The 11,331-nt window shown below is 40.8% G+C and overlaps 1 long non-coding RNA gene across 1 annotated transcript; it reads left to right on the forward strand.

The window, feature by feature from the left end:
• The first annotated feature begins 7,057 nt into the window (after window positions 1-7,057).
• Window positions 7,058-9,432, forward strand: LOC136355044 (uncharacterized). The gene is made up of 2 exons (XR_010739095.1): window positions 7,058-7,635; window positions 7,955-9,432. It is a non-coding gene; the product is annotated as an uncharacterized lncRNA (long non-coding RNA).
• Window positions 9,433-11,331: the final 1,899 nt, after the last annotated feature.

An 11,331-nucleotide genomic window follows, 5' to 3' on the forward strand; every position in this document is an offset into this window, starting at 1 on the left:
GTATATACGTACACATTGGTTTAATACACACTGATTTAATGATTTAACGAAGCTCTAACGGTAGACGTACAGAAGATATATGTGATATTCTGGGCCATTTAGAATTTGGCCTATGAGGCCCAAGAGCCATGTGTACATGTTTAGTACCACCTTACTAGTTTAGAAAGGGCGGAATCAGCTTATAAGATCTCTTCCCTTCAACCATACCACTTTCTGGTTAACCCTTTTATCAAAAGAGAAGACGAAACTGTAAGTAGGTGGTATGTATGGGTTGGGAGGGAGTGGAAGTGATCATAGAAGGGATGTTACAGTATCCAAGCAAAATTAAAGGAGTAGGAGTATAGGAGGGATCAAGAAAAAATGTTACAATATCCAAGCAGGGGATCAATACTAATACTAGCGGTAAAAGAGATAATAGTAAATTTTTGGTGGTGAAAGAGAGAATATGGTTGTAACGAAGTGCAGTAGTAAAGATAATTTTTTTTCCTTTTATAAAGCTAATTTTCTATCCCTGAAATCGTATTGCGAGCTCCCAGCAACGAAGTGTAGTAAAGAGAATTTTTTTTTCCTTTTATAAAGCTATTTTTCTATCAGTATTGCGAGCTCCCAGCAAGGCCGCAGCATATGTTTCACTGCAAGTCTAACAAGAGCCTACTCGTCACACGGTCACTCACACCCGGTACGACCATGTCGCATGCATTAATATGATCGTGCTCCGCACGATGAGCGTGTGTCGGGGGTGCATGAACCTGAACCAACAGTCCTACAGGTATGCTATCATTTATTACTTAGTTACTTCCTCCGCCCCATTTTAAACGTAACCATAAATTTTCATATTCAATTTTGATCATCCGTCTTATTTAAATGTTTTTATAATTAATAATTTTGTTGTTATTATATGATAAAACATGAATAATATTCTATGCGTGATTTATGTTTTTTTTTATTTTTTCATATATTTTTGAAATAAGATAGTATTGAACACGAAAATTTATGGCTTCACTTAAAATAGGAGGAGGGAGTAGTTCTGAATGGCTATGGAATGGGAAATGCACGCATGCTTCTTAAACAGACATGACAGTTGATCTGTTGATCTGACTGCTCCAATGCGATAAATATTTTCTCCGTCCAAAAAACCCAACCTATATAATTTAGGATGGGACATAATTTAGCACAACGAATCTGGTCAGACTCCTGTCCAGTTTCGTTGTACTATATTATGTCTCATTCTATATTAGATTGGGCTTTTTTGAACGGAGGGAGTACACGTGATGGTGATGTGACTTAACCTAAAGCTTGCTTCATGAGAGTCAGTGCGATAGTGGATTTTAAACTAGAGACTTCTTCTCATTGCTTGTGTGTCACTTAAATAGTTATAATTTTTTTAGAAGATGTATTAACATGTGATATATCACTACACAGACATGTAACTTAAAATTTAATTTATGTTTAAATTGTTTTTTTTACATGTAGAAGTTGAATTTTGAGTTGCATATTTGTACAACAATATATCATATATTAATTCATCTTCTCAATTTTTTTTAATTTTTTGTACAACTATTTGATATGCAAACAATGAGAGGATATCTGATCGAGAGTTTAAAATAGTTTCGCCATTTAATACTTGTAGTGGGAACCAATATAAGAAGAATGGATTAGGTACTACCTCCATACCAAAATAAGCTTAGTTTTGAACCATCCTATGTATACCAATACCAACAAAAAAAGATAAAATTAGTCCTGCTCTATCAAATTTCAATACAATTATTTTTCTCTTCATCTACTTTTAATGTATTTATGCATTACTTTTACAAACTCTGAACGAACAATCACTCAAAAAATAAACTTGTTTTTGAATAAATATGAGAAGCAAAAAAATAAACTTACTAGAGAGAACTTCACTAAGATACGGTTTGCAGCACATGCATCGGTCTCATCTTTATTTTTTTTCTTATGCTTATGTTTATCAGCTAAAATTTGAATTTTTAACCTTATATTTGGAGTAGATTTTAGGATTTTTTTTAATCGAAGTTTATTTTTTCAGTCTTTTCTTTTAGATCACAAGAACACATATATAAAAGTTTTATTTATAAATTATTTTTCGTTTACAAATATGTCATTTCGCGAAACAATATATGGGATCACATCATGATTCCTCGATTGAAAGCAAGGATCGTTCTTGAATTTTTTTACTGAGGACATTGAATCTGTCGGAGTATGACATCAAGTGAGTGACGTACGAACAGTGTGACACTGTGACAGTGGTACAAGCCCTTTGCACGGTTGGCACATCTGTTTGAATCATTGAATGGCCCCAAGACAATCTAGAAGCGGACTATAGCACCACATGACCGACCGGCAGCTTTGGTCTTCTACGCTTCCATATACTGCGACGCAAGCTCAATTTATTAGCAATTCGAATACAACTTTAGCTATCAAATTTGGTATATTCATAGAAAACCTGCCATAGTTTGATATCATCAAAATCTGATACCAATGGATTGGTGTTTGGTACTTTTTGATCCTAGGGGTAGATAATGTCAATGATCCCAAAAGTTTGTGGCTGTAAAATCAAAGTTGGTTTCTTGACTCCAAAATGAATCAAGGATTGTAAAATATCTTAGGGCTGTGTTCGTTAATTGTGGTTAGGAGCAAACGGAGCAATCCATTAACATATAATTAATTAAGTATTAGCTAATTTTTTTAAAAAAATAGATCAATTTGATTTTTTGAACAACTTTTGTATAAACTTTTTTTTGCAAAAAACATACCGTTTAGCAGTTTGAAAAGCGTGCGCGTGGAAAAAGCCTAGGTCCGGTTCTTTTTCTCAACCCTAAACTTCAACTTTCTTGTTATTCATTAGCACGTTTTTTAAACTGTTAAATAGTATATGTCACCAGCAAAATGTTTCTATGTAGAAGTTATCAAAAATTCAAATAAATTATTTTTTAAATTTTATACTCCCTCCATATTTTAATGTATGACGCCGTTGACTTTTCGACCAACGTTTGACCATTCGTTTTATTCAAAATTTTGGTGCAAATATGAAAATATTTATGTCATGCTTAAAGAACATTGGATGATGAATCAAGTCACAATAAAATAAATGATAATTACACAATTTTTTTTTGAATAAGACGAATGGTCAAACGTTGGACAAAAAATCAACGACGTCATACATTAAAATATGGATATTAAAATATGAAGGCAGTAATAGTTAATACTTAATTAATCTAATAAATTTTCTTGTTTTGCGTGCGCTGGAAATACCCCCTAGCTAATTAGAGAGAACAGACGGGGCCTATTAATACTAGCAAGGTCAGTAAGAAAACCTTGGATATATATGTTCGATTTGTATTTTGTTTGTATATTCAGATGGTTATAGCTGAACAATGGCGGCTCTAAGAGCATGTTTGTTGTTTGGTTCATAGCCATTCCTTACTTTGCCAATGACAAGATTAGGCCATTATTGCCTTTTTTTTTAAAAAAAAAGGGGGGGGGGGGGGGCTAGGTATTCACTTGCTTTGCTACCAAAGTTGCATTTGGCATTCAACTAAGTGAAATAATTTGGCAATGACACATTAATTTTTTGCTACAAACAAAACACATAACTAATTTTTTTGGCATTGTGGAAATTTTGGCTTTGGTTAACAAACCAAACATACCGTTGTCTCTAGAAGAGCTTGCTAGCCGCACAAGGGCCTGTAGTAGCACGCAGTTTAGCATGACGGGTAACTGGGCCAGTAGAGGGACGCGTTGTGCACATGCATCTTGGTGCAAAGTCACCGTGGCCCGTGAGTAAGCAGGCCATGTGAAACCGTCTGGAGGAGTGCAGGTGCAACAGAAACACACAAGCTGACATGGATAGAGTTTGATTCGCATCCCGCAAAAGACAGAACCAGATATAATAAGGGTCCTTCAATTATTAAAACCGAGTTCGACGCCTCCGCTTGGCGCAGTTCGTCCGCCTCCTTTTTTTTTTTTAAACACAAACAACTTTATTAAGCAAGTACAGATATTAGGGGATAAACCCTAGCACACAGCATAGGATAGAAACTGTAAGCATAATAGACAACCCTGAAGAAAGAGGGTTAACCGAGCTACGGAAGCCTTTCAGATGTGACCAAACAGCAGAAAAAAAAGTCGACAGAGAGCTGCGGTGCTGCCGTGACGACTAACAGAGCCACGATGTCTTAAAACCGCGACGACTGCTACCTTGGGCCTCAGTTGAAGTGCACACCGCTTGACAAACCGTTGATCCCCTTCGGTTGCCTCCACGGAAATGGCACAAGATCGAGGTTCGTTGCTGAGCCGTAGATTTTGGTGTGAGCATTATCTCACTCAGCGAAGCATCTCCACGGGATTCGTCATTGAATCTGAGGAACTCTAACAACAACCCTGACAATCAAAATTGGGCAGGGGTCCGAGCTCAACCTGAATGACAAACCATGCGCGGTTTCTGCTTCTAGAAAAACAAAAGAGAGGGCCAAAACGTAGACCAGCCAACCATCAACAAAGAAGCTTTTGAGAGGCTGCCAATTGACTTATGTCTTGCTATGAGGGCGGGGATGGCTAAGAAAAGGGCAACCTGCAATGTGGAACCACAAGACTCTGGGCAGAACAAACACCCATTCACAAGAATCCTAAAGGCGTCGGCTTGGAGGAGAATATTGACGACGAGCCGACCGCTGCCGCCAACAGAGGAAGAATCTGCACCAGGGATAGCACCGGCTAGCGTACTGCAGGTGACGAGAGTACGGGAAGTGACAACCGCCACACCGTCGAGCGCAACACACACGCCGACGCCTGCCGACGCCACCACCAGCGCAAGCGCGACGGAGGGAGACGACAACCAAAGTGACGCCAACCACAACGTTCCCATCGACAGCACCGCCAACACAGGCGCGGCGAAGGGAGACGACGGCTGCCGTAGCACCGAGCACGGCGAAGAGTCCATCGCCACCTCGATGACGGTCGCCGAAACGCCAAGCACGGCGCCGACATCGTCGCCACCTCCAACGCGGATCCGCTTGCCAGCAGGGCATTGGTGTTGATGCGAAAAAAACACACTGACCTGGAAGATCTGCTTAACTTCAGTGCAGGTCCAAAATCTTGCTTTTAGGTTTGTGAGCGTGCCAGTTGATTTGATCCTGCAATCAGCAAGAAACAAAGACAAGAAAAAACACGGATAAATCCATAAACGATATACGATCGGCTAGTTGCCGATGACATATCATTTATCTTTGAGCCGATGTCATATTGGAATCAATCGGAAGTTATAAATAAGCAAAATAGAACTAAATCTACTCGATCGGCTGTAGATATCAATGATATATAATCTTTCTGTCGATGTATATTTAAACCAAGTGATTGGGATAGATTGGTCGCCATGCCGAGATAGTATAAATCACTTAGATAGATGTATACATTAACACAAAGATTATAGATGTTTATAGCATAGCCGATCAGATAGATCTAGCATATATCGGCTAATACTCCGATACTACTCTATATTAAGATATTAAAACAGGTATAATATATCAATCAAAAGCTTAGTATACTTTATTGCAATAAGATCTTAACATAAAGGGCAGATTTAGCATATTAATTAAGCATATATGATGTAAAGCTAAATCAGGTAAGATCGGCTGAAACCCCGATACTATCTCTCTCGGTGATCATAAAGCAAGCCAGATATCATAGTTATAGATATTATTTAATAGGTCGAACTCAACCGATGCAGCATTAAGCATAAAGACAAGTATAAGATCTAGACAAGATGATGAAAACCTCTAAGAGATGGTAGATACACGATACAATCTAGATTAATAATAGAACATAACTCTATCGATTGCCTCCTAACAATAAGAACCAGCCGATAACAAGTTATATATCACGACTAACAAAGATTGCAAAATGTATATGATAACTCGATGAATTACATAAACAGGATTAAAGTGTCATAAAGATGGAAGCATTAACCCCGAGAACGCAAGCCGCCATAACAAGTTTTACCTCTAGTTGAAGATCGAATCGATGCATCTCAACCTGAAAGCAGAACTCGTCGAAAAAGAACAAAAGTAAAAAGGGTGGCGATGCGCCGAGATTTTATTGAACTGTTGTTAATTGTTTACATGTGGTTCGGGCTCTATTTATACCAGAGATACAAAATATGTCCTTGCCGGACACGACACTTATCTCTAACAAACTCTAAGATACCATAAGTCTTTGCGGCAAACTTTTGCCCAAACATATCTCTAAGGAAATTATACAAAATATCCTAATTAATAGATACAATTGCCTATCTGAGAGCTTTATCTCCATTATGGCAATCCTCATGACGCACATCAACTGATTCTAGAAGCATCTCTGCAACCGTCATCACCGGAATCGGCTGCATCACCTCTATCGGCTGTCCTCTGTTCGATCCATCTCAGGCGATGCATACTCCAGCAGATGCTGTCACACCCTGATTTTTGTTTCAGGATTTATAAATTATTTAATAAATTATTATTAGAATTTATATTAAATGTTCATTAATTTACAAGTGAAGTTAAATGTGGGAAATAAAATTTCCTAAATTTAAAGCATGGATGGATTTCATTTTTATTAAATTCTCCATGGTTACTTATACTCTCTGGAATATTCTCGGATTTTTCGGAGCTCAATTCCTAATTTTTAATCTTACAAAGAGCATTTCAGTAATTACCCACATATTAAATTAATCATTAAATGGTCTAATTATAATTTTGTTAAGTACTTTGAGTGTCCAAGTATTTTCAAGATTTTTCTTGGAATTATTTGAGCATAGGAAGTATTTTTAACAATTCAAAGATCATTTCAGTGATTAATTTAATTGGAAAAGTATTTAAAATCCCCTTCTCCTTTTCGGGCCGAAATAGGAAAAGTTCAGCTTCTGTCCTCGGCCCATTCTCCCTTCCTTTCGGCTGGCCTTATCCCTCCTCCAAAGTCTGCTTTGTGTCCCTTTTTCAATCGGGCCAAGAAGTAGAAGCCCAGCCAAAAGTCTAGTTTGCCTCCCTGCTACAGTGTCTTCTTCAATCTCCAGCCGGCTGGAGACAGAGCCCGAGCCAGCCGCACAGTACCTGTATAGCCGCGGTTTTCCCCTCCAAATCCGGCCTTTTATCTCGTGTATTTCCAAAATTAGTTGAGGGGAAATACTCCTCTTATCCTCCTCTATCTTTACCCCCAAGAATCGGAGTATTTTATCCGAATCGAACTCGTTTTTGAGTTTATCTCCAAAACCGAGTTTTTGATTTCCCGGATCGATTTCTTGCGGGAGGAGTCCGATCTCTTCAATCCAAGGCTATAAATAGGACCCCCTAGTCCTCCTCTTTCGTTTGCCCCCTCTCCCGTCCTCTTCCGTGCTCCGTAGCTCCGTCGCCACCGCCGCCAAGCAAACCGCCGCCGCCGGCCATCTCCGGTGCCGCCGCGCCGCCGTCTCCATCGTCGTCGCCGGTCGCCGTCACCACCGTTGGGTGCGCCGTGGTGAGGGGAAGCTCGGCCACCCTTCCTTTTCCGTCGCCGGTCACCGGAGCCCCTCCGCCGCCGGTCAACCGAGCCGCCGCCGTCGCCCCTCTCGTCGCCGGCCGTCGTCGGTCGTCGTTCGGCACTTCGGTGAGCACCATCGGGTTCGTCTCGTCGTTCTCTACGTGTAGGTGTCCTCCAAATCCGCAGCCGGTCGCCCTAGCTCCGGCGAGGTCGCCATCCGAGCCGGCCGCCTTTGATGAGGTCATCATGACGTCATCATCGTTTTTCTTTTTCCTGTTTTTCTAATAGATTAAATCTTCGGAAATTCATAACTAAATCATCGTAACTCGGTTTTGAGTGGTTCAAGTTGCTAAATTCATCTAAAATCATGATCTACATGTTTGTTTACTTTATATGTACTGTTTATTTGGTTTTTATTAGTCTTTTTCTTCGTTTTGCGTGTTAGCTTGTCGTTTCCGTCGTTGCGAAGGTTCGTGAGTGCGTCAGGAGTGTTCAGAAGATTAATTGAAGACCGATTATTGCAAGGCAAGTCACACAGATCCTAAACACAATCCTTTGAGCATGTTGATCCTATATTTAAATTCTCTATTTATTTCAACTGTGCATTTATTTTCGAATGTCACCGGGTGGTGTGAACTTATTCCTTTGTTATGGCCAATTTGCATTGATTACTTTATTCCTTGATACCTTGGGTTATTATAACTTGACTAGTTGGGCTTTATATATTGGTTCAGCTAGATATTAGTTATGATTGCTTAGCCATGCTTAGAAACATTAGCACACTATTGGGATAACTTATGACTCACTATTAGTTAAGGATGGCTTAATGATAGTTCACGATGGTTAATCGTGATTGGTTAATTAATTACTTGCCAACAAAAACTTGATAAGGTGGGTTGTGAGCATATGGTTTTGAGAGTCGTGCTCATGACAATTAAGGACCGGTTCGCGAGCTACTGTTGTAAAACATTTATCGTGCCAACCACAAGCCAGCGTGGGCAACGGCTTTATCTTTTGTGTAGCGTGATTCATTATAGTGCGCCAGACTGAGAAGTGGCGAGAAGTCCACGAGGGTCGCTGGGGAGTCCATGCCTTGTTTATAAGGGGGTGATTATGATCCAGGAAAGGTGCGCTGTAATGGGTTATGCTGTGCAAGGGGTATTGTCACAACTCCTTTCCGAGGTACCGTGGTGGTATTGAGGCACATGGTGACATGATGTGGGGTTGTGTCTTGTGGGTACAGTGGTACACCTCTGGCCAGAGTAAAACTATTCGAATAGCCGTGCCCGCGGTTATGGGCGGGTTGAGCAATGTTTTTCGTGATTAGTCTCACACCTCTCACAATAATTATGGATGTTATAACTGGTAACAATTTGCTTAGCTCCTGGTTTGGAGTTAGATCTGTACAGCCGGGTATGGTTGTTCAGGATGGTTGGGCCTGTGCAGCATGGGTGTGCTGTTCAGTGTTGATTAAAATTTTTAATTAATTACTCTACTGTTTTACTACTCTTAACTCTTTGCTAAATGCTGCTTTCGCAAATGAGCCTATATTATGCCATCCTTTGGTATCCTTGTGCACTTGCATATTTGCTGTGTGGCTTGTTGAGTATGTCATATGCTCATTCTTGCAATAATCAATCAAACCTCAGTTGAAGATAAAGGATCCAGAAGGAGAAGACGTTTGGCTTATACCCCAGTTGAGCTGCCTGTGGGAGTAGAGCTGAAGCCATCGCTAGACCGTTAATTCCGCTGCTGTTTTCTTTTCTTTTGTAAGTGTGTAACGTTATTATTATGATGGATTTGTATATTAAATTGTCAGTTTGTGTACCTCGGCTGATTCCTGGACGAGGATTTTATGCACAAATAAGTTCGGAAATTACTAGTGAATTTCCGGGCGTGACAGATGCCTTCGCAGCCGATGCATACTTTGTTCTTCGAATCCAACTCTTAGCTAAATCCGCCTCGATTCCAATGTCGAACCTTGTTCATATCTTACCAAATTTGGTTGTCAACAACTAGCCACCGCCGTCATGAGCTCCTCCACCACCACCACCAAGGCCAACCAGATCTAAAATTTTCACCTCACTTCGTGTGGACCCCCGTTTTTATAATAGGAATCAATCGTGTAAATAGTACTATTTCCCTGGATCAAGTAGTCTGGTACACACGAGTTCATAGCTGAAATACCAAATGCTCATACACGAGAGTCTGGTGCGAATTATTATATCATAAGCCCGCAGGCATAGTCTTAGATCATCGGACCGAGCGGTCCGGAATACATTCCAAAAGCAGAAGTAGATAAGGCAGCGGAGTTAAGGCAGCGGCACGCCATTGTCACAGGCAACGACCGTAACTAAGACCTACTGAGCGCCGTCGTCTTCATCACCGTCCTAGTAGTACGCGTAGGGATCCTCCGAAACTTCATCTCCGGCCTCTGATTAAGTTTGTATATTGCAAGGGTGAGTACCAACCGTACTCAACAAGCCACCACAGCAATAATGCACATGATAGGGGTATTCAAGGAATGGCTATGGTTCTTTTGCGCAAAGCAAGTTTTGTAATTCCATTTACAAGCCTAAAACCTAGCATAGACTATCCAAATTTTAGTACCAGTGTTCATATTTAAACAATGACGGTTCTGTCCACCATCCATTGTGATCCCAAGACTAGCTTCCCGCCATTGAGTCATCATGGTTTTCTGAGGACGTCCATCTTCCCTTCTCTCGAAAAGTGGCTCCAACAGCATAAAATCATCATGCAATAACCTATCCCACACAAATTAAGAATTTAGAGTCTAGCCAAGTGTAATACACGTCTCGGTGCTCAATAACCGCGAGCACGGCTATTCGAATAGATTTGATTTACTCACACTGCAGTGGATGTACACTTTACCCGCACTCCGTGACTGCCCAACACATGAGCCACGTCCCAACACATGAGACACGTCACGACAAAGCTTTTCGATAAGCTCGCATTGGCAGTACCCGCTCCATGAACTTTACATCCTCATGCACTCTAGGCGTACACGGTTTCTAGCAGTGAGAGAAGTTCTGGCGCACCTGGGAAGGAAAGACTCACACATGCATTAAGTTATAATTATGTTTTAGATTCTCACATGGCAGTCCTACCGATGGCGACACCACTGTAGACACCCGCTTCGCGGTCCTACCAATGGCTGCCCCACCGTAGAGCCCCTGCCTCACACATCAAGAAACCACTATGCATAGATACTGCCTCCGCTCAGCTATCTACTCCACTAGGTCTATACCCATACGAGAAGTGCGGTTGTACGGGGGTCGTTTCATGCTTAACTTCATGGTTCGGTCCTTAATTGACCGGGGACGGTACTAGCCTTTTCCGGATACCACCCAAATCCTCCGTCCGCCCCGGTCGAAAACAGTTGTTTCATTTTATTTTCCTTTCACAAATCATGTCATCAATATCATGGCAATGTGGCGCTCATGTCTCCACATGCCGCATCTCAATTACCTTCCCAAAGGTAATTGCCCAAGCATATAGCATTTGATAAATATGAGTATGCATGATTCTAGAATAGCATTTCTAAGCAATTGTCATAATTGACTAGGGACTCATACGTAAATATGGTTACGAAGGCATAAGGGTAAACAATAATCAAGGCATGGCATGGCATATTCAATCTTATTTGTAAATAAAATAATTTCGCAATTGGGATCAACATGTTCAAGGAATAGTGATGACTTGCCTTGCTCGAAGTCCTGCGGGTCTTGACCCTCGCTCGGATCCGCAACTCCCTCGGGCTCTAGAATTACGTGCGAACAAATGGTTTGAATTCAATTAGAA

Source organism: Oryza sativa, chromosome 2 (assembly GCF_034140825.1).
Source record: "Oryza sativa Japonica Group chromosome 2, ASM3414082v1".
Classification (NCBI taxonomy): Eukaryota; Viridiplantae; Streptophyta; class Magnoliopsida; order Poales; family Poaceae; genus Oryza; species Oryza sativa.